Below are 24,520 nucleotides of genomic sequence, written 5' to 3' on the forward strand. Positions count from 1 at the left end.
AAATCCTTTCCCAGAAAACAGAAATCAGTGCAAGGGAGATTTAAACACAGTGAATTTATAGACCAAAGACTACAAATCTAGAGTAGGGGTAACATACATTAAGACACTCGTTTTTCTTTTCCTCTTTTTTTGAGAATTGACTATTTCTTATCTCTTGAGACTTCTAGTTCCCCAAAATGACAATTAATTATAATTATCATAACTATGTATTGAGCACGTGGTCTGTGCCAGACTAGCTCTGTGCTAATCTCTTTGTAGACATTCACCCCTGTAATCCGCATAACATTCTTACAAGATGGGAATTTTACAGATAAAGAAGGAAAGAGTCAGACAGGGAAGTAATTTTCCCAAAGTCACACAGGGAGGGGCAGAACTAAATTGTCTTCAGGGTTGGTATTGGTTTTGAGAACAAAGGCAGGAGATTGGCTAATTCTGAACAGTGTAACTTTCCTAGACCATAAGGAATAGAATCCGACAATGCTGGAGCTCAGGAGTTCGAGACCAGACTGAGCAAGAGTGAGACCACGTCTCTACTTAAAATAGAAAAATAAGCTGGGCATTGTGACACTTGCCTGTAGTCCCAGCTACTTGGGAGGCTGAGACAAGGGAGTTGCTTGAGCCCAGGAGTTTGAGATTGCTGTGAGCTATGATGATGCCACTGTACTCTGGCTGGGTGGCAGAGTGAGACTCTGTTTCAAAAAAAAAAAAAAAGAATAGAATCGGAAAATCTCTCCTCTCCTTTTCTTACCCTCTTCCTGGGACCCTTGCCAGGGTAGCAGTGGAGGAAAACCAGAGTTTCAAGATTATAGGTTCCAGTCCCTTAAGTGATGCCATAGCCCAGCACTACCCTGGCAGCCAGCGATAAACATGAATATTATTCCAGGAGCCACATTTATCAAGCAGCTGCTAACTCTGCTCAGCATTTAACCCTCATCTCAACCTGTCTGTCTTGATCTAAAACTTCCCACACTTCACAAGTGGGTAAAGGGATGGATCAATGGAGACTGAAATCCACACGCTGGGGCTTGCACTGTCATGTGACTTGGCCCCTCCTGCCCCTGCAGTGGTGGCCTCGAGACTGAGAGCCCATTAACTGTGCAAACATTGTCTGTCCGGCCCACCCAGTGCCAAGGCTATGGCCAGTGGAAGAGGACTGGTTTCTGGGCAGCCTGCATCTATCTCTCTTTCAAGTTGTTTTGAGCTGAGCTGAATTTAGATCCCTCCCCTGGCGTGATTGTGGTGGTGGGAGAGAGAGGAACAGAAGAGGAGGAGAGAGCAATGGTTTTCTCCCACCTAGGAGTGGGAGGAATGACGGTGGCTGTGCAGACGGGGAGGCTCCACTGAGTGCTTTCAGGGCAGAGAAGCATCTCTTCCCTCAGGACAGACTCGCTCTGCGGCAGATTCCTGAGATTCCACAGGGCTCTGCTGTGACCTCTGGCCCAGACTGCCCAAGGGCAGCCACTGCCCCCACAGAGGAGCCAGGTCTCAGTCAAGGCCACTGAGCTCACTCTCTTTGCTGCTTGTTTAGGCCCAGGCCTCAGTGTGGGCAGACAGCATAGTAGGTACTGAGGGGAGGAAGGGAAGAGAGGGAGAAAGAAGGGAAGGAGGGAGACAGAAGAGAAAGGGAAGGAGGAAGGGGGCAGGAGAGGGCTTTGGAAGGGGTGGGGACGTGAAGGGAGGTCAGGCAGCAGAAGCAGAGGTGCATGGAGATGTCTAGTATCCCACCCCGAACAAGGCCAGAGTCTAGGCCCTGCCGTGCTTCTCTGGGGCCCAGGCTAGACATGAGAACGAGCAGGCCTGGTTTGGGGGTGAAACTTAGGCAATTCCAGAGGGCTGAGACTTTAATATAGTCAGAAATGAAACTAGTAGGCCTAGACCAAAGCACCAGGTCCAGACAGGGCAGGACCAGATGCTCAAGCCGAGATTCTAAGCTGCAGGAGTCGGCGTGTGGGGAAGGGAAGGATGAGGTGGAGAGGGCTGGTTAGGAAGAAACCGAGGCAGAAACTTCCCCTGAGATATTCTTCCTGTGGAACTGAGCGCTGGGCAGAGCTGTGCCCTCAGGGGGAAGGAGCAGGTGCTCTCCCTGTCCCTCTCCCACTCCGGCCCCCTCCCTCCCCAGAGCAGCCCACCCGGCCTGCTCCAGAGTAGAGTCTCCAGTGCTACCCGACTCCTTCCTCCCCACGCTGACCACTGACCAAGGAGCCCACTTCAGCCCTCCCTAGCGCTCCTGCAGCAGAGCTCGGAGAGGCTCCTTCTTTGGCCCCAACCCCAGTGTGGACGCCAGCTCGCCGGGGCTGTCTCAGAAGAACACCCAGAGCCATGCTGATATGGCCACGCACCAGCAATCACATAGATGGCCTGGTGTTTCCTCTCTCACTCATGCTCAATCAAACAGAAATAAAGTTAGTTCCTGGAGCCATGGGAACACAAACAAACAAACAAACAAACTCCAAACTCCAGAAGCTGGTTATTTTAGTCCGAACAAACAATCCTTGTTTACTGCTCACAGAACAAGGCCCCATCTCAGCCAAATGGTGAAGGTTCTGCCCGGCCTCATACCCTCCCGCCCAACCTCAACACACAGACACACCCCTGGCAGCCCTCACTTCCAGCTGCACCCCCACGCTCGCTGCCCCCCGCACTCCAGACTTCCCAACCCCCAACCGCTCCCCCAGGATTAACCCACGACCCCCACACCTGTTCCAACAGCCCCGCTGTGCGTCTTTCAGGAGAAAAGAACACGGACTAGTTGAGCCCCTGCCACATTCCAGCCATTGGAATAAGCACCTTTCAACTGTTATTAATATATCATCGATCTGCACACCAGCCTTTCAGGGATTTGTTGGAAGTAAGAACCTGAAGCTCAGAGAGATTAAATAATGTGCCTAAGTACCAGTGCCAATATCTCAAAACATTGTTTTCATTCAGTTTCTCCAGTGTTTTAGGTTTTTCTAAAGTGCATACTAAGTTCAGATGGGGATGAGCTTTATTCAATTTTGTATGCTCAGGACCTGGCCTGGTGCCCAGCAGGTAACAGGTACAGAAAGCATGTTGGGGCCAGGTGCCGTGGCTCATGCCTGTAATCCTAACACTCTGGGAGGCTGAGGTGGGTGGGTCATTTGAGCTCAGGAGTTCGAGACCAGCATGAGCAAGAGTGAGACCCCTGTCTCTACCAAAAATAGAAAAAATTAGCCGGGCATGCTGGCACATGCCTGTAGTCCCAGCTACCTGGGAGGCTGAGGCAGGAGGATCGCTGGAGCCCAGGAGTTTGAGGTTGTTATGAGCTAGGCTGACACCATGGCACTCTAGCAAGGGAAACAGAATGAAACTCTGTCTCAAAGAAAAAAAACAAAAACAACCAGGCTGGCGTGGTGGCTCACGCCAGTAATCCTAGCACTCTGGGAGGCCGAGGCAGGCGGATTGCTCAAGGTCAGGAGTTCCAAACCAGCCTGAGCAAGAGTGAGACCCTGTCTCTACTATAAATAGAAAGAAATTTATTGGCCAACTAAAAATATATAGAAAATTAATTAGCCGGGCCTGGTGGCGCATGCCTGTAGTCCCAGCTACTCAGGAGGCTGAGGCAGGAGGATCACTTGAGCCCAGGAGTTTGAGGTTGCTGTGAGCTAGGCTGATGCCACGGCACTCACTCTAGCCTGGGCAATAAAGCGAGACTCTGTCTCAAAAAACAACAACAACAAAAAGCATGTTGAATTAATGAATAAATGAATGAATAAGAGAAAATGGGTATGTTGAAATGAACTTTGATGATATAAATCAAGGTGTTAGTCTTCTCAGATAATATCCTTGTGTATTTGTATTCTGAAGCCATGGTCCCATTTTACTTGTGCCTTCCTTACCAGTTCTAGAAAAACTGGAGCAAGCTCAGAGGGAAGTATCAGGATGGAAAGGAGCCCCACAATAATTTATCCCGGGGAATAGTTGTTGGGACTGCCAGAGAATAGTATACTCTGTGTTCAAATATTCAGAAGCTGGGCAGGGGGTACAGGAAGAGGAAGTGGCTTGTTCCAGCCATTAGAGCCAGGATCAAAAAGTGAGACTGCAGTGGGGCTGATTTTTCATCAGCATATTGCATTTCACACATTCATTCAACAAACACTTTTTAGGTACCTCCTGCAGGTGAGGCTTAATTGAAGGTAACTGAAGAAGGAACACTATGTAAATTATGATGCTTCTTTAAGAAAAAGGATACAAAGTCACAAGGGCTCTTCTTAGGACCTTGAAAAAGGTCTTTATGGGTAAGGGGCCCTGAGGCTTAGGCTTTATTACCTTGATAATCAATTCACCTCTGTCCTGTTCACTCCCTCCCCCAGCAGTAAATCTTTTATGTAAATTTTATCAGAAAACAACCAAATATGTGTAAACATTTCATCCCCTTTTCTTACATAAAAGATAAAATACTATATACGTTTTTCTTCCAACTTGAGTTAATATAGCCTGGAGACAAATGCAGAGCAGCATACGGAATTATTCCTCACTCCTTTTCACAGCTGCACGATACTCCGTAATGTTGATATACCATCGCTTATTCAGCCATCGGCCATCTCCCTGTTGATGAGCATTTGATTAATTTCCAGTCGACAATTCAATGCACAACTTTGAGCATCATCTTTTTATATTCGTGCCAAGATGTCTTTAGGATAGATTCCTAGATGTGAGATGGCTGAGTCAAGGACCCATCCACATGTAAGTTTTGCTAGATATTGCCAAATTCCCCTGCACAGGGGCTGTAGTTCAGATCTCTCTTAATACCAGTCTCTCCTCCTCCCACCTGCTGCTGCTCCCACCAGAAGTGTGGTCCCACGACCACGCTTGTTGCCAGTGTCCAGGGACGCCCCCTGAGGGAGCATCACAGATTCATACAATGGCAGGCTGAGATGGGCCCCGAAGTGCAGACACCTGGAATACAGGAGAATTTCTAAACCACCCCCGTCCAGGGCTGCCTGGAGTCCATAGACCTTCATGATGTGTCTCTGAGTTGGGAGATGATTAATAGCAATGGTAATATTAATAATGGGAAGGAGCAGAGGTAACTGAGGAGAGTTGGTAGGGCAAGCATCTGTGCCAGATGTGTCGCAGCACCCCAGTGGGAGTTGGGGACGGGGCCTCCAGACCCCGGGCCCAGAAGAAGGGCCCTCCAGGGAGATGCCAGGCATCCCTCTCAGCCAGTGTGTTCACACCCAAAAATAAAGTCAGGGAACTGGCCCGCGGCTGCCCAGGGCTTAGCTTACCTACTACAGCACAAACTACAAACATGTCCCCGATCCCACCCTGCCCTCACCCTTGCGAAGAGAACAGCCCGGCCGGCCGGACTGCATCTCCATCTGTGGCTCTGTTTCCACAACAAATGCTTCGCAGCTGTGTGTCTTCTGTCGGCTCCGTCCGCCGCTGGCTCTTGAGCCGATGGCATCCAGGGTGCAGCTGGGGCAGGGCCGGTGGAATCTCAACCCTCTGTTGGGAAGGGAACCTTATCTCTTCTCAGCAACGGCTTGACAACAGGACAGCCCTTGGAGGTCACCCCGCATGCTCCTGAAAGAATAAAGACCAAAGCGCCTGCAGCAGTGGGGTACGCATGTCTCGGGGGTATCCCCAGCAGGCCCCTCTGTCCCTCCCCACAGTCTGCAATGGAAGCCTCCCTCGATGCTTTCAGGCCGTAAGTGCAGCCGGGAGCGTCAAGTCCCCACTGAGAACAGAAGCATCAGGAACACAGGGTAGGCGCGCTTCAAAATAAGCCTCTGTCCATGGACAACTCAGAGGACAAATGTTACCTCTGCTATTGCCAGGTCAATGGTATTGCTTTCACATTGCTTTTACAGCACACCACTGAACTGTACACTTAAATTGGTTTAAATGGTAAATTATATGTTATAGGTATTTATCCCATTCAAAATAAAATTTTTTTAGTCGTCGGTCGATACCAAAGGTCATTTAAAAGGTACACTTGCTTTAAAGGTTACTTAAAGTAACAATGGTTTTGAAATGGTTTTAGGGTCACATTCCAACTCACGCAGGCAGCAAGGGAGCCCCACCTTCTGGGTGCTCCTCCTCTCCCTTCGGACTCCAGGTCCGACCCAGGGTGGCTTGGGTTGCTTTGCCCAAAGGCCAAGGAGAATCAGCTAGTCAGGGAGGATTTCAGCATGTTGCTGATGAGAAAGGGTGTGAAGAAACTACCCCTGCCCCTGGAACATGGCCTGCCAGCGGCAGCTCCTCTGCCAGTGTGATGGAGACCCGGGGAGGAGGAGGAGCTTTTAAAGCTCCCCTTCCTCATCTGCACCCCGGTGTTCACAGCAGCACCTTCACAACTGCCAAGAGGTGGAAGCAACCCACATGACTGTCAACAAGTGAATGGATAATCAAAGCACGGTAGACGCACACGATGGGATGCTGTTCAGCCTTACGAAGGAAGGAAATTCTGGTGCATGTCACAGCATAGAAGAAGCTTGAGGACATGGTGCCGAGTGAAACAAGCCAGACACGAAAGGGCAATTACCGCGTGATCCCACTCACAGGCAGTACCTGGAGTAGTCAGACACGTAGAGGCAGAAAATAGAGAGGTGGGTGTTGGGGCTGGGGTGGGGGAGGAAGGGGAGTTTGTTGAATGAGTACAGAGTTTCAGTTTGGGAAAATGAGAACGTTCTGGAATAGATGATGGTGATGGCTGCACAACAATGTGAATGTACTTAACACCTCTGAACTGTACACTTAAAGTGGTTAAAATGATATATATGTTATATGTATTTATATCATTCAAAAATAAAATTTTTTTTAGTCGGTCCATACCAAAGTTCATTTAAAAGGTACGCTTGCTTTAAAGGTTAGTTAAAGTAACAATGATTTTAAAATAATCATGTGATTTATTCAAAAGAAAGGTGGCTTTTCAAAGGAATCCTAAGGCAAAAGTTAAGAAAATCAGGACAGGCCAGGCACAGTGGCTCACTCCTGTAATCCTAGCACTCTGGGAGGCCAAGGCAGGAGGACTATTTGAGCTCAGGAGTTCAAGACCAGCCTGAGCAAGAAGGAGACCCGGTCTCTACCACAAATAGAAATAAATTAGCCAAAACAACTAAAAATAGAAAAAAATTAGCTGAGCATGGTGGCACATGCCTGTAGTTCCAGCTACCTGGGAAGCTGAGGCAGGAGGATTGCTTGAGCCCAGGAGTTTGAGGTTGCTGTGAGCTAAGCAGATGCCACGGCACTCTAGCCTAGGCAAGAGAGTGAGACACTGTCGAAAGAAAAAGAAAGAAAGAAAGAAAGAAAGAAAGAAAGAAAGAAAGAAAGAAAGAAAGAAAGAAAGAAAGAAAGAAAGAAAGAAAGAAAGAAAGAAAGAAAGAAAGAAAGGAAGGAAGGAAGGAAGGAAGGAAGGAAGGAAAAGAAAAGAAAGAAAGAAAAGAAAAGAAAAGAAAAGAAAAGAAAAGAAAAGAAAAGAAAAGAAAAGAAAAGAAAAGAAAAGAAAAGAAAAGAAAAGAAAAGAAAAGAAAAGAAAAGAAAACCAGGACAGATGAGGGTGGCTCTGGGCAAGAAGGAATAACCTGACCCTCAGGAGAAAATCAAGGGAAGGAAGGTTGACCATAAAGTGGGGCTGCATTTGAAGTAGTCTGGAGAAGTCAGTAAAACAATATCCCCTTCCTTTAGTACAATAGACTTTGGGGCACCCAGACCTGGCTTGAGGGTTTTGATAGCTACAGTTGGGATGTGAGGCCCAGGTAACCATTCTCGTCCTTTCAGTGGCTGGGCCATGGGTTGATCTCAGGCTGATTACGGGCTCTCTCTGCAGAGAGCTCAGCTGACCCTCCGGGGAGTCATACCAGCCTGGAAGAGGAAACTGTCTCTTGACCCTCAGCCCACTTGGGGTTTGCTCTCCTCTCCTGGTTCTCAGATTCCTGATTTCATACCCAGGGTCCTTTATCTGCACTGGCTCCTTTGATTTGGCAAATCCCCCAATTCTAGTCTTTTGGGATTCTTACAAGATCTTAGCTCAACTCATGAAACTCCTTATTCTCCCAGTGAAGGCAGCTTCTCCACCCCCACAGCTCAGCTCCCCTCATCCCCCTGCCCAAAAGGCAGAGAAGAGCCAGCCCTCGGGTCCTTTTGCAAAGAGACCTGTGCACTGAGGTGTTGGAGCACAGTCTTGGCCCTTCAGACCCAGAGGCTCTAAGATCAGGAGCTAACTGGAATCTTAGCTCTGCAGTGAAAACTTCAGGGCATCCCTGATGGCAGCTGCTCCCTGCCTCTGTCGTCACACCTCTTCTCTTCCAGACCCCTCTCAGGGCCAGGGGCTCCCTTGGCCTTCGAGCAGCCACCCTCTGGCCCTGCTGTGTCTCCCCCTGTTCCATGTTAGAAATGTTGCACGTCAGAGTCTCAGGAACATCAAGTCTCAAACAGACCCAGGGACTCCGACCCGCTGGCCTCTGGGTGACAACCCTGGCCCAGGCACTGCTAATTGTCCTCAATGGAAAATGAACTTTAGCCAAGCCCTCTATGGTTACTGAAGATCACTTACTCCACTGAGGGTCTGATTTTTCTTAGGCCTCCCAAGCTAAGCCCATGACTGTTGTCTACTTGGCAATACAGAGCTGCTCAGGCCCCTGCAAGAGAGAGATACCCCATCAGATCCCTCCCGCCTTTGTCTACAGCTAACCCACTGAAAGAGTCTTCCCTTGACAGCTGAACAGCTACAAACCAGAGGTCATACATGTATACATTCTCATATATACACATATGCATATGTGTATGAGAATATATATGCATGTATATATTTATTTCATATGTATTTATATATATTATATATATGAAATCCAGACATTGAGTGCCTACCATAGGCCAGGCTCTGTTCTACACACTTGACAAATGTTAGCTCCTTTAATCCTCATAACAACCTTGTGAGGTAGGCGCTAATCATATCTTTATTTGTGATGGGAACACTGAGTCACAAACAGATGAAGTAAAATTTCCAAGGTCATTCAGTTAGGAAATGGTAGAATCAGGATTCAAACCCAGGCAGTTTGGCCTACCCACTATGCCAAGGAAAGCACTTGAGGTACAAGTGCTTTACTATGGTGAAGCACTTGAGGTACAATAAGTGCTTGGTAAATGGTAGCAGGATTGGTGTTGTTACCTCACCACAGCCTTAAGTCTCCTACTTTTTTTCTGCATAACTCCGGAGAATGACTGCATCAGCTCCTTTGGTAAATGGGCAGTTCCAGTCAAGTCAGGGAGACAGGACTGCACAAAGCAATTCCATGTCCATGCTCTTTGGCATTCCTGTGTTCAATATTAGCTGGTTTGTCTGAAGATCTATAAATGATAGTGCTTTCTAATTTTGCTGAGGCATAAATCTGAGTCATGTGTACTGTTCAGAAACGAGTTCATGGGCACTGGGCTTGTCAGCAACTGAGCCACACCAGCTGCTTGGCATCTGCATCACATCATATGTTTATTATCCTCTATTTGCTGTCATTCAGGAGAAACTTGTGAATGACAAAAACTCACATGTCTTTATGGAAAATGGATGCCATAAGTATGACAACTGCCGGTACTGGTGATGGAAGCAAAGAGATCTAAAAAAATAATAATAATAATAATCATTCATTCCTCAAAATAGGAGTCTTAAACAAATCAAAGGTAGAACATCCAATTGGCAGTGACTCAGATCTGTGCCATGAATGTGTCTACCATGAGCTCTGTGCAAAACCTCAGAAAAAGCAGTTTGTGAATTTCGACAAATATCTATCTAGAAATTGTGTGAAATCTGAAAGGGTAGATCCTTGAGGTATGAGAAAATATAAAGGGAACAGGAGACCCGACAGAAATGATGTTCTATAGATGTCTTTGCCATTTTGAGAATTTACCAAGGTCTGGGTATCTAAGCTTCGTGAATGCAAAGGATTTGCTCTGCCTAAGTGCATGGCTTGGCAGGGGCTTGGATATAGAGATCCCTTTCTCTCTCTCTCTCTCTCTCTTTTTTTTCGGGGAAGAAAGAAATGGGAGCATCTGGGACCATGAGGGTCTCAGGAAGGAGCGAACTGGGGTAGGATTCCCCATGGCCCATCCCTGGCCACATCCCCTCCCCACACCCCAGCCTCCCACAGCCCCAGATAGCCAGGCCCCTCCTTCACCACTGGCAGGTTCAAATATGATCGCCTGACGTGTGGCCTCGTTTCCTCACTGCCCTGCCCTCCTCTGTCCTCTGCTCTCCCACCTTCGGTGTCTCTACAGGCACTCTGAATGCAGAAGGGGGCTCATCAGACCAGCTTCGATTCAGGGCTGATATTTAACTTGCTGGGGAGCCAACATTTGTGACATTAAGAAGGAACGGTAAGAGCAAAGGCATCGCTGAAAATAAAGACAACCAATGGGCTCTTTTTTGCACAAATGGTCCTTTGCCATTCTCATCAAGCAGAAAACAAATATCTTGAAACTATTGAGCAGCATCCAATCAAGTTGAATATCTAATTAAAAGAGAACTGGAGCTGTTGTAAAATCAAACACTTCCAACACTTGCCAATCAGAACATGATGAAATTGAGGGTTTTAATTAATTAGCAGGAGCAAATAAAATATGTATAGAGCTAAGCAGTAATAAATGCACAGATTCTCATTTTCAGGAAAAACGCACCTATTGCTATCTCACATCCATCCTGGTGAATACCGGATGCCTCTGAGTTAGAGAAGGTGCAAGGAGCATAGACTGCAGGGGAAGCATCATTGGTCAGGAAATGGGATAGCACCCACCCAGTGCTGCCAGATGTGATCATTTCTAATGGAACAAGGTGAATGCTGTGAGTGGAATTCAAATAGGGTAGCTCAATGAAGTACAGGAATGATGAATTATCTTTTTAATGTAAGTATGTCCCAAATATTGCATGAGATACACTAAAATGTTATCTCTTATTTATCTAAAATTCAAATTTAACTGGGCATCCTATTTTTTTATTTGCTAAATCTGATAACTCTAAAGCTAAGATTTGCAAGTAATCCCCATGACCGGAGAGCGTAACTGGTTGACCAGCCGAAGAGAAATCTGGAATGACTCATGTGTTGTGAGGGTGTCCTATGAAAACCTGAGCCTCTGTTTCCTCATCTGCCCAGTAGGGAGAATGATGCTGTGCAGAGCTGTTGCTCTAAGGATTATCAGTGAAGTCACAAAGCTCCTTACTGTCACGTGTCATGCACTCAGGAAATAGTAGTCATTGTTGGTATGTAGAGGTCTGTGGCCAGTGAGCAGCACACAGTGAGCCCCTAACATGAGTGAGTTAGTTCTTACCTCTAAAGCAAGGAGAGCTGTTAGGTAAGAGTAGCCACTGTTTATGAGCACCCACTGTATACGAAGCACTTCAGAACACTGTCTCATTTAAGACTCATAATAATCCTACAAAATAGGTATAATTGTCTTTTCATAGGTATAGACACTGAAGCTCAGGCTTTATTTTACCTGACATTATAATACCTGTTAGAAGCAGAGCTGGGGTGCAAATCTGCTTAACTCCAAACCTTGTACTCTTTTTACTGCATCAGCCTGTACCCCATCATTTGATTCCAGGCAGGTAGAATCTTGCTAGAATAATAGATTGTCGTGTTTTCCATCTAATTGACTTTACTTAACCTCTTCTAATGACACATTTTCATCTCCAATTATTGGGGAATTTTCTTTCCCTGTGAGAACATATCTGTGGTCTCTCATAAAGTCAATGGAAAAACGGATTTTGCATTTTAGAAGCCCATCTTATTGTCAACCTCTGTGATGTGCCTATTTTGTGTAAAATAACAGATTATCATAAAGTTTTAAAATAGGAAAAAAAATAATAATTCCTTTGTACAACAGGCAACATGCTAAATGATCACTGCAGATTCTTTCTGAGCCTCTTTTTTGTCTCAGTCATCCTCACTACGGCCACTCCCATTTTTTTTTTTTTTTTTTTTTTTTTTTGAGACAGAGTCTCACTTTGTTGCCCAGGCTAGAGTGAGTGCCCTGGCATCAGCCTCGCTCACAGCAACCTCAAACTCCTGGGCTCAAGCGACCCTTCTGCTTCAGCCTCCCAAGTAGCTAGCACTACAGGCATGTGCCACCATGCCCGGCTAACTTTTTCTATATATTTTTATCTTTCCAATTAACTTCTTTCTAATTTTGGTAGAGATAGATCTCACTCTTGCTCAGGCTAGTGTCGAACTTCTGAGCTCAAACGATCCTCCCACCTCAGCCCCCCAGAATGCTAGGATTACAGGCGTAAGCCACAGTGCCTGATCTACCACTCCCATTTTTTAAAAACAGACTCAGATAAGCCTGCTGCTCTTTCCCCTGTGGACTGGGCTGGTGAGAAAAGGAAATAGAATGGGGGACAGGAAGGCTGCCAACCTAGAAAAAGAGAATTTTTGGAGGGCACTTAGAAGTCAGTATCTCTTTTTATAGTGACACTAGGAACCCTAGTTGGGATCCCATCCCGGAAGGAAAAAGCCCTCCTTTGAAGGAAAGCACACTGTGGGGAGAACACAACTAAATGTTATTTCTTGCAGGATTGAAGGCGTCAGGGACACTTGGGGGAAGACACAGGGGCAAGTGTCCTGCCAACCATGCCTAGAAGGGGAAGTCAAGACAGAAAGCCAGGACAATCCATTGAAAAGAGAAACTCCCACCAATGATATTTAAAACACTTCCCCCCTCTGGCTTGGTTAGTCGTCTAAAAAAATGTCAAAAGGGGGAGACATGCCTTCAGTTCTGGCCAAGTGTTTGCAGATGCATGTTCCCAGTAAGGCTTTATCTTGAATTTTTAAAAAATTGATTAAAATGCCCCAGCACCTTGGGATCTTTCCCTAATCCTACTTAATTTTTTCCCTAATATCTTTCATGTTGGTAAAATACATATAAAATCTACCATCTTAACCATTTCTAAGTGTCTCATTCAGCAGTATTAAGTGTATCAATGACGTCGTGAAACCATCACTAGAAACTTAATTTTGAATTGTAATTTTGAACAGGGAAAACAAAGAACTTTGCCCCTCGCCCCTGGCAACAATAAATTCCTTGAAAAGCACTCGACTCGCTTGGCTCTGTACTGAACCTTGCCCTGTACCTCCTTTCCTTCTCTCTCCCTGCCCAATCTCTTTCCCTTTCGCTCTCCTTTTACTTCGTCAGCAACACTTGTCTTGACTGGAGCAATCCCAGAGCGTCTATTGATCGTGCATTCCCTTTCAAGCCGCTCAGAGCTGGTTTCACACCTGTTCGCCTCATCTGCCTTCCTTCTTTCCAACTGCTTGCTGGGAAGTCCACTAATGAATCACCCTGGACCCCTTCTCCGGGCCCTGTTTCTCCAGCGCAAGTTCAGCCCCTGCCCCCCTCTGGACTCGTGGATCTGAAATTGGCTGTTTCATCCCAAGTTTGTGTCTGAATGTCAGCTGCAGAGCTGTTTACCTGTCTGTAGGCCCCTGAGGGCTTATTTGCACAGTGCACTTACCCAAGCAGAGCTGGTTACAAGCCCTGGAGGCCCCAGGAGGGCTCCCCAAGCCTCCCCAGCAAGGGCGCAATTAGGGAGCCATGGAGGACCATTGTTGCCGAAGTCGGTTTTCAGCTTCCAAAAACAAGTGTTCTGACTTGCTACCGAGCCTCTCCCCTTATTTACGTCAGCAGATTCTTGAGTCTGAGATCTCCCCGTGGGGCTAAAGCCTTCCGTATCCGTCCTGTGTTTGTGTGTGAGGCAGATTCCTAGCCGCCTATTAGATACTGTCTCTGAACTCCCACCAGGGCCAGAAGTGAGAGACACCAATCAGCCCCTGATGTCTGGGGTTTATCAGAAGCTTCTTGCTTTCTTTCTTTCTTCTAACCTGGTGACTCTGTAACTTCAGAGGCTGTCCCAAGGGTGCATGAAGAAAGCTGAGCTCCCTCTATGTCTGTTTTATGTCTGCTTTCAGTTTAAAGGATTTCTGAAGCATCAACGATTTGGTACATGGTTGTGTTTTGCAAAGGTTGGAGTGAGGAATTATGGCTCTGTTTTTGTTTCTATGTTGGCGTAATCAATCCAGTTTATGCTCTCCAAAGTGTGGCTGATATAAAAAGAACTATCTATACATGTGTTTTCCTTCTGTTAAAAGAAACAAAAAAAAAAAAAAAAAAATAAAAAGAACTATCTAGCACAGAGTGTTCTTTGGGATGGAAATAAGGTTGATGAACAACACTAAATACACGATTCTCAATTCTTTCCCATAACAAAGTGATGGGGCCAGAAGGTGGTGGTAGTCATGGTAACAGGGATGATGGTAAAGATGGTGGTGATGGTGGTGACAGGAATGACAGTGGTGTTGGTGATAATGGCAGTGATGGTGAAAGTGGTCATGGTGATGGTAGTGGTGGTGGCTGAGATGATGGGGATGGGTTGGCAGTGGAGGAAGAAGAAGATGATGGTGAAGAGCAAAGGGGATAGAGAGGTAGAGGGAAGGGACATATTTCCATTATCAGGACTTCTGGATCTCAGCTTGAAAGATTGCCCAGATAGCATCCCCTTCCACTAGCCACCTCATTAACTCCGTCCTTACTCGCATTAAAAAGCATTAAGTTCTTGTAGACAATGGTGGGATCTGAAATGAGAACAATACAATAATTTCCCACAGAGCTTCCCAGCATGAAGGTTGCTTGGAGAGAGTTTGATCATCGGTATGAGTTATTACTTGCTAGCTCACCTCGCCAATCTGCACATACAGAAAGAAAATCCCAATGATGACCACAGCACTTTGCACCCATACTCACTTGAGAAGAAAAAACAGGGACTTTGGAGTCATATAGATGAGGGTTCAAATTCCAGGTTTTTCATTTCCTAGTAGCTTGTACTCTTTCACCCTGACTTTCCTCATCCATGAAATGGAAGTAATAACACATACTTGACAAGGCCGGGCAAATTAAACGAGACAGGGCTTGGCACATAGCTCTCGATGAACGTCAGTTTCTTTGGTGCTCGCACCATTCCCAGGGTAGGATCCAAGGCAAGAGAATGGTGCTCGAGGCAGTTTTATGCTAACATCGGGGGTCTTCTCCTCAACTAGATCTCAGCCAGGACCAGCAGGTACTTCCTACCCTAAACATTTTTCATGAGCCACATTTTTATTTATGAAGAATCGTTTTGATTCCTAGTACTTAGGATAACAAAACTTCAGACATCAAAACAACAGTTAAAAAGAGAGAGAGAGAATGTAACCACTCAATTGATTGTTTTTTTTCAAATGCTGCCCAACTGGTTTTTTCCACTGAATGGACTGATATTTTGGTTCACTTACCCATGTGAAATGATTCTAGAACATTTTTTTAAACTATCAGGATGTTTTCCTTGATAACTGGCCCCAGTTCTCTTTGCTTTTGTCATTTCATTACTCCTACGTATGCTGTCTGGTACCTGAATAAAACATCTACAGTCTACCATTTGAATTTGTTCTTTTCAAATATTTATAAACTATAGTCATGAATTCATACAGTCAACTCTATACATATTTAATTTTTCTTTATAAACAAGTCCTTCTTTCCCTAAATCATTTATTTCCTCTTCTGAAATATTTCCAAAGTTCTGTCAGCCTTAAGAGGAAGCGATGCCCCTAAGTGGATTGTTACCAGGCAGAGTCTAAAAAGTAGTTGTTCTGGAGCCTGGGGTATGTATTAAAGTTCAGATTCCCCACCCTCGTCACCAGTGGTTCTGGGGAGTGGGGCCCAGGGTTGTGCACTCTAACACCCCTCACTCCCCCATATACAACCTGCAGGTAATTTTGGTGTGGCTTCCCTATAGCACACGATTGGAGGCCCAGTATCACATCACAGTTGCCACAGTTGTCATGGTACAGCAAAATAGAAGCCACTGGCTTCCTGCTTTCTAATTTGCAATGACATTCAGGCCTGTCTTCCTGAGATTACAGCAAGACCAACTTGATCACAGTGTTGAGTGTTTCCAAACCCTTCAGTCGAATATTTACATTGTCTTGGTTTCCTATGGCAGGTGGCTAAGCTCAGCTTCCAGAAGGCTCTCCCATTTCCCAGCTCTTTAGTCTTTAGGTCTGGGTTGGTGGAGGGGAAGGGGATGTAGAAGGACATTTTCACTGCCACCCATGTACCCAGAAATCTGGCAATTTTGCATCCTGTATGATTACTATTCATGTCTTCTTTTTTGTAAGAATATGATGACTCAGTTAATAACAATAATAATTCTTCATATTTGCATAGCACTTTGTGGTTCACAAAACACCTTCACTTCTTTGTGTCATTTGATCTTCACTACAACTCTGGTGAAGTAAGTAGGCTAGGCATTACTTCTTCTATTTTACAAGTGAAAAAATGCTCAGAGAGAATGAGTAACTTCCTCAGAAACTTATAAAAGGTAAATAGATTTACAGAGGTGATTCTTCATCACCTCTGGCTTAAGGTTATACATTTCTAGACTGTTGTCTTATAAAACCTATAGGCCTTGAATATTGTAGATTAATAGAATAATACATTGTTTCATTAAAGTGTCTATTACTTAACATAACTGTTTGGAATAGGCAGGAAATATTTAAGTAGGATATTTTTAAACTATCCTTTGATTACTGTATTGATGTTATCCATGATTATATAATATAGTTTTTAATTCCTCTAAGTTTTATTTTGAAAGCTAAACATCAAAGGCAGTGGCAATTTATCATGTTGTGAAGAATACAGCTATTAATCTCATGGGTTCATCCCACAAGTAATGATTTTCCAGATGGACCCTGTTGGTAGGAGAGGGAAGAAGAGACGTCACCCAGTTCTTAGATAAGGCCTAGGCTATGCATCTAGTTTTCCCAGTTGATGGATCATAATTCATTAAAATTATTTATTAGACACTGGTTATATCCAGAATCCACTCATTAGGTAATATTAAAAGAATGTAAAAGGAATATAAGTGAATCTAGGTGCTGATTTGTGAATCCTTGAACTTATTGCTTTTACCTCCATTTATTTATTTATTCATTCATTGAATAAATATTCTATTGAGCACTTACTGTGAACCACATGCTGGGCTGGATTCTGGGGCTACATCAGTGGACAAGAGAGGCTCATCTCTGCATCATGAACTGACAACCTAACGGGGGACACAGATGAGGATGCAGCAACTACAGACAGAGTGAGAAATGCTGCAGGCAGGAAAGTCAGGGTGTTACTTATGCACCCACAAGGGGCGTTCAGCAGCTGGGACTGAGCAGCCCTTGCCAGGAAGCTGTACTTGCATACTAGGCCAATTGCTTTTACATAGATTCTCGATTTACTTGGAATGGTCTGTTGGGAGTGTGCTGAGGACATGGCCCTATCACCCCTTGGTGCACTGAGGGCAGTAGGGAGTCATTGCTGTACACGTCTAGTTGCCTCTGTTTGAAACATTTTCCTCCTCTCCTCTCTTAGCTACATTCTAGTGCCCACACGTCCCCCTGCATTGGGAGCATGCCAGATATTCCACCCCTGCGCACTGCAATGTCCTGTGAAAATCCCCTAACATCATCCTTATCACCCCCACTGTCCCTCAAATGTCTCTTTCATCAGGCTTTGAGCACTTCTAGGTCAGGGCCTATATCATTCACCTCTGTATTCCCTATGCCAAGCAAATGCCTGCACACAATAGGAGCTTGATAAACATTTGTTGAATGCAAGAATGAATGAATGCTCCTAGTTTTCCATATCTGGTTGATGAGAAGGTAGGAAGCTGAACTTATACAAATGAAACCATTTGCAAACAATTAATCCTAGGTCAATATTTCAATGTATAAAATCATGTAGCACATCTTCCCAATATTGCACTTGCTTTACCCAGCATGCATATTCCTGAGGGTTGCAGACTGCCCTCACCAGGGATGAAATGTACTGTGTATACTTAGTTTTCTCTAACAAAGAAAGGATCAGAGGATTACTTGGAATCACTAATGGCATTACCCCACCCCATCGCAACCTAATAAAGGGTAAGTCACTTTGGAGTTACTATGTGCCCCCATGAAATTTGAACGTGCCCCCAAAATTCATGTGTTGGAAACAATCCTCAGTGCGACAGTGTTGAGTGGTGGGACCTTTAGGAGGTGATTAGGCCATGAGGCCAAGTGTCAGGGGTTACTCGGACTCCCTCTGCAAGAGCTTGACCAAGGCTATCACCAGGGCTGAGTTGCCAATATGTAGGGCTCACTCTGCTCGCCTGGGTCTCCTCCCATCTTCCTGCAGCAGCTCGAGCATTCTGCACAGCGCTCTCCCCAGCCCGCTCTGTCTCCCTCCTCCCCTTCCTTCCACCAGGACTGACTTGCTTTATAACGGAAGAAGCTTTTTAATGCTTGCCATGAAATCCTGTCATTTGGGCAGGAGAGCACAAGCTCCCTGGCTGAATCATCAAGAAGATAGCTCCCCCATGGAATAAGGCTCCAAATCCTCTGCAGATCTTTTCTTGTTTTGTTCCCTCAAAAGTGTCCCCTAGGCCCTGCAAAGAGGTTGTAGAACCAGAACACCAGCTGGCTGCCTGCCCTGGCTGACTGCTGGGGCAGTGGCTTCCCACCCACTGTGCCCTGTGCACACACTCAAATCCATGACCTCTGATAATTCCCACATGCGCCTGTCCTGCTCCCATGAGACAGACAGACAAACAGAGGCCTTGGTACATTAAGTCACATGGATCAATCACATGGCCAATCACGGCAAAGCAGAGATTAAACTGAAGTGTTTTAATGCTCAGTCTTGTGTCCATCCCATTATTCCATGAACACCCCCCTCTGCCACACCCTACTACCCCCTCACCCGCTCACCCCTGCAAAGTCACTTGATTGCTGGATTAATTATCATGGGCCAGCATTAGTGTTTTGAAACAGCACAGTTTAAGGCTTAAAAAAGTCAAGATAATCTTTAGGTCCCCAAGGACATTTGCCAACAACTGGTAGAAAAATCCTCCCCTACGTTTTCCCTTCTAGCCTGAATGTATCCAGCAGCGCCTTTCACCAATTCCCGCTGGCAACCGCCGAAGGATGACCAGCTGGCTGCCCTCTTGGCCAGACGGCTGCTGTGGGCTTCAAAAACAGACACCGCACCGGAGAGCGTGTGCGTGTGTTGCATTTCTCAAATGAGCCTCCTCAGAAGCTGGGGACGGCCGTTCTCCAGTCCAGCACGTGGGATCTGTGGCCCGGAGCCTACGGGAGGGTGACGTCCTGTAGAGAGGCCATTGTTTTCCTTGCCTTTGCTGATCACATGAGGTCAGCCGATGATGGTGGCAGGGCTCAAAGAGCAAGAAAAAGAGCAACTAGGGGTACAGGAATGGGAAGCAGTAAATCATAGGAGATATTTGTGTTCTTGACAACAATTATGCCTCTTCTGGGAAACACATGAAGCACTGAATGCTGCAGTGCCTAATGGGTTTTGAGGCCCCAGTAAGTTTGTGTGGTTGGGTGTCGGGAGCAAGCATCATTGCAACTGCAAGCCACCTCAATCCATATCCGAGAGCCACACGGAGCATGGCTGGAAAGGCTGCTTGGTCTGGGAACCCTAAAGCAACGGGACCCGGGAGGCCCCGGGGAAGGCCACCCTCAGTGCTCTCCGGGAGGCGTACTTACTTACGGTGTAACCTGTGGTCAACACTGATGTAGGTGCTTTACAGAGATCATGTCAGGGAATCCTCGCCACAGCAGTAATGGCGTATGTGTTAGCATGCTCTTATTTTGAAGATGGAGGAAATGAGATGCAGAGAAGTTAAGATCATGCAGCTATTAAGAGGTAGATCAAAATCCAAGCTCAGTTTTGTCTGATTCCAAAGCAAATGCTCTTATGTGCCCTGCTCTATCGCCGTCAGAGCTCTTGGGCACCAATTACCCCACACATCCCTAGCTAGGAGGCACTGTTCATCCACCCGTACATTCATTTAGCAATATTTAATTAGCATCTCCATTGTGCCTGGCCTTTAGCCAGGCACTGGGGCTTCGCTGATGAAGAGGCAGGGACCTGGACCTCATGGGACTTGGACTCTAATGGGTGAGTGCCAGGGTCTGGAATGGGAGTTAAGGTCTCACCTGAGGTTGGGCAGGCTGTACCCCGCACAAAGGCTCCTAGCCAAAGGGGCGAGTGGGTGCTGAAACCCACCGCACATTTCTCATAAACTATGTGCCTACAGAGCTGCATCCTCCAGAGGAAGTAATTTTAAAATTTTTCCCCAAAGCATTATATGCACTATCTCTGGAAGTGCCCACCTCCCGTAACTTTTCAAGCCACTGCCACCCTGAAAGACATCCCTGTGCACAACCTGCAGAGCACGGGGAGCATGAATCTGTGGCGGGGCAGATTCTGGATAGTAAGGAGGTCGGCAGCAGGTCCAGGAAAGTGCAGCCGGGTCCATTTGGCCTTTTCAGTGGGTTCCACACCGGCTTTCAGGGAATCCTGGCCAATCAACCATGACTGAAACCCGTCTACCCCACCCCTGCAAAGTGTCTGCATAGGTCAAACTTCCGACGATTCCCAAAGACAGCACCCCCATCTCAGCAGAGAGCGGAGCCCCTGCTGGGGCCGGACCTGCAGGCTTCTGCCCCTGACTCTCAGACCCCAGAGGCACTGAAAGGAAGGCTCGTGGAGACACTTGCTGCAGAGGACAAGGGTAAAGAAAAGGCAACGGATGCCAAGTCCCAGACCCCAATATCTAAAAGGAGAGTGTCCCCAGTCACAGAGACAGAGACTGAGGGTTCTTTGGGAAGAGGGATGAGTTCTTTGTGTGTGCTGACTTTCAAGTTTTAAACACACGATGGCTCATGTTTAGGGAGCCTTCATCTATGGGGCACTGTAGTGCTTACAAAAGCCCTAACACGGTTTCGTTTTCATAGATGAAGACATTGATACTCAGAGACACCCAATAATTTGGCTTAGGTCGCACGACTAGGAAGTGGCCAAGGTGGGTCCTCTTCATTCAAAAGATAAGCGGTCAACTTGTAGTCTAGCTTGGAAGGCCTCGGCCCTGAGATACAGATAAAGGACGAGCGGTAAAGGGAGTGAGAGCAGGACACAGCGGGGCAGAGGGAGGGAAGGGAAGGGAACATCAAGGCAGCACAAGGCAAACCCATCGGTAACAAGGAAATGTGCTGCGTAGCCAGCTGTGAATGGAGCCGTTGGTCTCAGCATCCCACGCAGAGAATGTTGGAGCAGCAAGGGACGTCTGTGTGCTCCTCTAGCCCCCTCATTTGATAGCCAAGGAAACAGAAGCCCCGAGACTTCCTCAAGTTTCTAGCGGCTTCCTCAAGTTTCCTCAGGCGGGTGTGGAGGCAGAGCCACGGCCAGCCCTGGTCTGCTGGCACTCAGGCCTGATGACTGCCCCCCACCCCCCTTCCCCCCACACTGCCCCTCTGAGGCTCCCACCGAGGAGGCGAGTGGTGCTGTCAACAGCTGTGCTCCCGCCAGTCCCCGAGCACCAGCCTCCCTGGCAGCCATCTTGGGTTGGGACTTGAGGGAAACGCTGCCCTGGTCATGTGAGCACAAGACGAATGGAAAATTCCAGGTCGGTGAACAACTCCCCCTCCAGGTACCCTTCTTTGTCAGCCCTGCCTTCAAAGGCTCCCAGGCCCTTTTGTCCCCCCACCGGTTAATATTTCACTTCAGTGAGACTGTAGGGAACAAAGAACACGAGGCTGGCCTTGAGGGGCCAAAGGTAGGCGGCCCACAGCTCGATGCGGCTCATAAATAAGAACAGCGCTAACGTACTTTGGATAAGAGCACGGCTCAGCCTCCCGCGGAACAGCTGGGGAAGCTATTCATAGGAAAGTGTGCTATTTGCGGCTGCCTGGCATTTGAACTGGGCTCACCTAACTGCGCCTGCCTTCCCCGCAAATGTGAGTCACGCTCCTCATTCATGAGTAAGGAGTGGCCGGGGGCAAAGGAGAATTGCTTCTCCAGGCTAGCTGAGCGGCACGTGCGGCCAGGAGTGGCACTTCTCAAGATATCTCCTCCTCAGTAGGAAAGGCTTAGGGTTGGGGCAGCTCACTTAGTACTACTGTCAGTGTGATTCGCCTCCTCACAGGACAGGCGCCTCCTTGGACCCTTTCTAACTTCCCCCTTTGTCCAGGCTCTTGGTCAAGCAGGGGGGGGACAATCCACAGCCTTTCCTCACTGGTGGCTTTGGCTGCCCTCTCACACCTGAGTACCACCATGGAAGGGCAGCTCCAATGTCACCCACACCCCCAGCACTAGCTGGCCCCCAACTGCTACCTGGTCCCTGGCCATCACATTGTGGCACTCACGTGCTGTGACCTGCCCACCTACGGGACCTCATTCACCACCACCCCTGCCTCCCGGGGAGTCCAGCGTGCTTCTGGCCAGGTTCTGAGCTGAGCACATGCCAGAAGCAAGGCCCACTGTGGGCCAAAGTAGGCCCAGGGAGTCAGGCCCAGGCCTGGACCCCTTCGTCCAAGGAGCCCTGGGTCAGGGACTCCCACAGAGGGTCAGCTCCATCCCACAGTGGCTCTGGCAGTTCGGATCAGCATCAAGCCCCAGAGAAAAACTCCGGCTCTGCACCCAAGCAAGGTGGCCCCTCGAGTCCATCGGACTTCATGCACTGGGGAAAGGCGGGGCCTTTCTCCCACTGGGGGCTCCTTCTTCCTCACACTGTATTCTTCCTCCAGCTCTCATGAACCTGTGGGCCCGTGACGCCGGGGGCCACAGTCAAAGGTGTCTCTATGCACCTAGCACAAACTGTGGCTGGGGTTTTTATCAATGAATGACTTGACTCCCCAGCTGGACCACAAGCTTCTCAAGGAAATGAGCTGTACTTTGTCTCTGTGTCCCCACTGTGGCAGCACCCAGCCGGCACACACAGGCCTGCACGAGCACTTGCCACTCGGCCCTGTCTCTTGGCTACTAGACTCTGTCCCTTGTGGATGGGGACTCCTTAACTCTGCATTTCCAAGGGGACTAGTGCCGGCTCTGGCATAGGGTAGGTATGTAATCAATGTTGATTCGAATTGTCCAATTTTGAGTAAAGACTTTCTATATGAGTCAATGTTATGACATAATGGACAAAGATGAGGCAAGAATCCTATCATAATAAAATCAGATGCATTTAAAATTTACACTGGTGGACATATGATGGTAGATGGGGTAACTACATGAACTGATGCAACTTCCACCTTCAAGAAACTAATAACCTGGTAAGAAATTATACTTTCTGCTTCATGGGCAAAGATGACCCATGCTGGAGGACATGGCGTTTAAGCCACCTTCCCAGTGGAAAGGGTGGGCCTCCTGCTAAACCATTCTTTCATTCAATATTTATGGGCACCTACTGTGTGCCAGGCACTGCACTATGTGCTGAGCATTCAAAGAAAAATAAAACAGCTGGGCATAGTGGCACAGGACTGTAGTCCCTGCCACTCGGGAGGCTGAGGCAGGAGGGTTGCTTGAGCCCAGGAGTTCAAAAGCAGCCTAGGCAACATCGTGAGACCTCTTCTCTAGGAAAAAAAAAAAGGAAGGAAAGAAGGAAGGAAGGAAGAGAGAGAGAGAGAGAGAGAGAGAGAGAGAGAGAGAGAGAGAGAGAGAGAGAGAGAGAGAGAAGAAAGAAAGAAAGAAAGAAAGAAAGAAAGAAAGAAAGAAAGAAAGAAAGAAAGAAAGAAAGAAAGAAAGAGCACAGGTGAACCTTGCATAGAGAGCTGACAGTCTAGTGGAGCAAAAGCACTTTTTCAAGAACTCATTATGCTGGGATATGTGCTGCTTGGCCTAAACTCTGTGGGAGAGAGAAGTGAGCAGATGAATTCTTCCGGAGGCCAGGAAGGGAGGACAAAATTAGGAAGGGCCTCCCAGAGCATGGTGTGTTTGAAGTGTGGACAAATCCAAATGAACAGTAGAATATGTATTTCTGGGCCGGACGGTATGAACTAAAGCACCGAGCCCCATCAGTTCTCTGGGAATGGAACAGCCTCCCCTGCTCTCCCTGCGGCTGGGGACCTGCAAACAGACCAAGGTCAGGGCAACACCTTTGGCCACGCAATGGGGCATTTGCTTCTCTCTAAGCAGGCTTATCCCAAGGGCTCTTTCTGTCTGAAAATAGCTGCCTGGGTTCATGTCCCCTATCTGTCCCAGAGGCCAGCGACGGGTGAGCGCGCTTTCTCCACTTGCAGGGCAGAAATTGTAGCTGGAGAGCTGGACCCACAGCACAGCGGACCCCCTGGGGAGCCTGGCAAGAGGCCATGCCTGACCATACCTTGAGATCTGACCCGCTAATTTTGGACAGACCCTGTCTAGTTCTTTCCTCTGCATGTGACTAACAATCTTATCATAATGAAAGCTGTAAAAATGTCAAACTTTAACCTTATTAAAGTCACACTGTTCTGGTCTTGGCAACCCTATTAGGATTTTACAACTCGGCCTCTCCGAGTGGAGTCCTTAGGTCCAGCCCAAGGTCCATTAGGGTCCGTGATGGGTGACTAATGCCTTCCAGGATCGGAGGCCACCCACATTCCCACCTCCCCTGTGTCCATCTACCACCTGGGCTCGCCGTGGACTTCCATATGGCCTCCTGTTTTGTTACTCA

The 24,520-nt window shown here is 47.3% G+C and overlaps 2 long non-coding RNA genes across 2 annotated transcripts in view; both read right to left on the minus strand.

Moving 5' to 3' along the window:
- LOC142869563 (uncharacterized) overlaps nucleotides 1-24,520 on the minus strand; it is a 47,860-nt gene that overhangs the window by 23,059 nt on the left and 281 nt on the right. The gene's annotated exons all lie outside the window — the stretch shown is intronic.
- Nucleotides 4,231-19,057, minus strand: LOC142876886 (uncharacterized). The gene is made up of 3 exons (XR_012923737.1): nucleotides 18,925-19,057; nucleotides 5,300-5,547; nucleotides 4,231-4,566 (listed from the first exon to the last, which is right to left on the minus strand). It is a non-coding gene; the product is annotated as an uncharacterized LOC142876886 (long non-coding RNA).

This window comes from Microcebus murinus, chromosome 2 (genome assembly GCF_040939455.1).
Source record: "Microcebus murinus isolate Inina chromosome 2, M.murinus_Inina_mat1.0, whole genome shotgun sequence".
NCBI lineage: Eukaryota > Metazoa > Chordata > Mammalia > Primates > Cheirogaleidae > Microcebus > Microcebus murinus.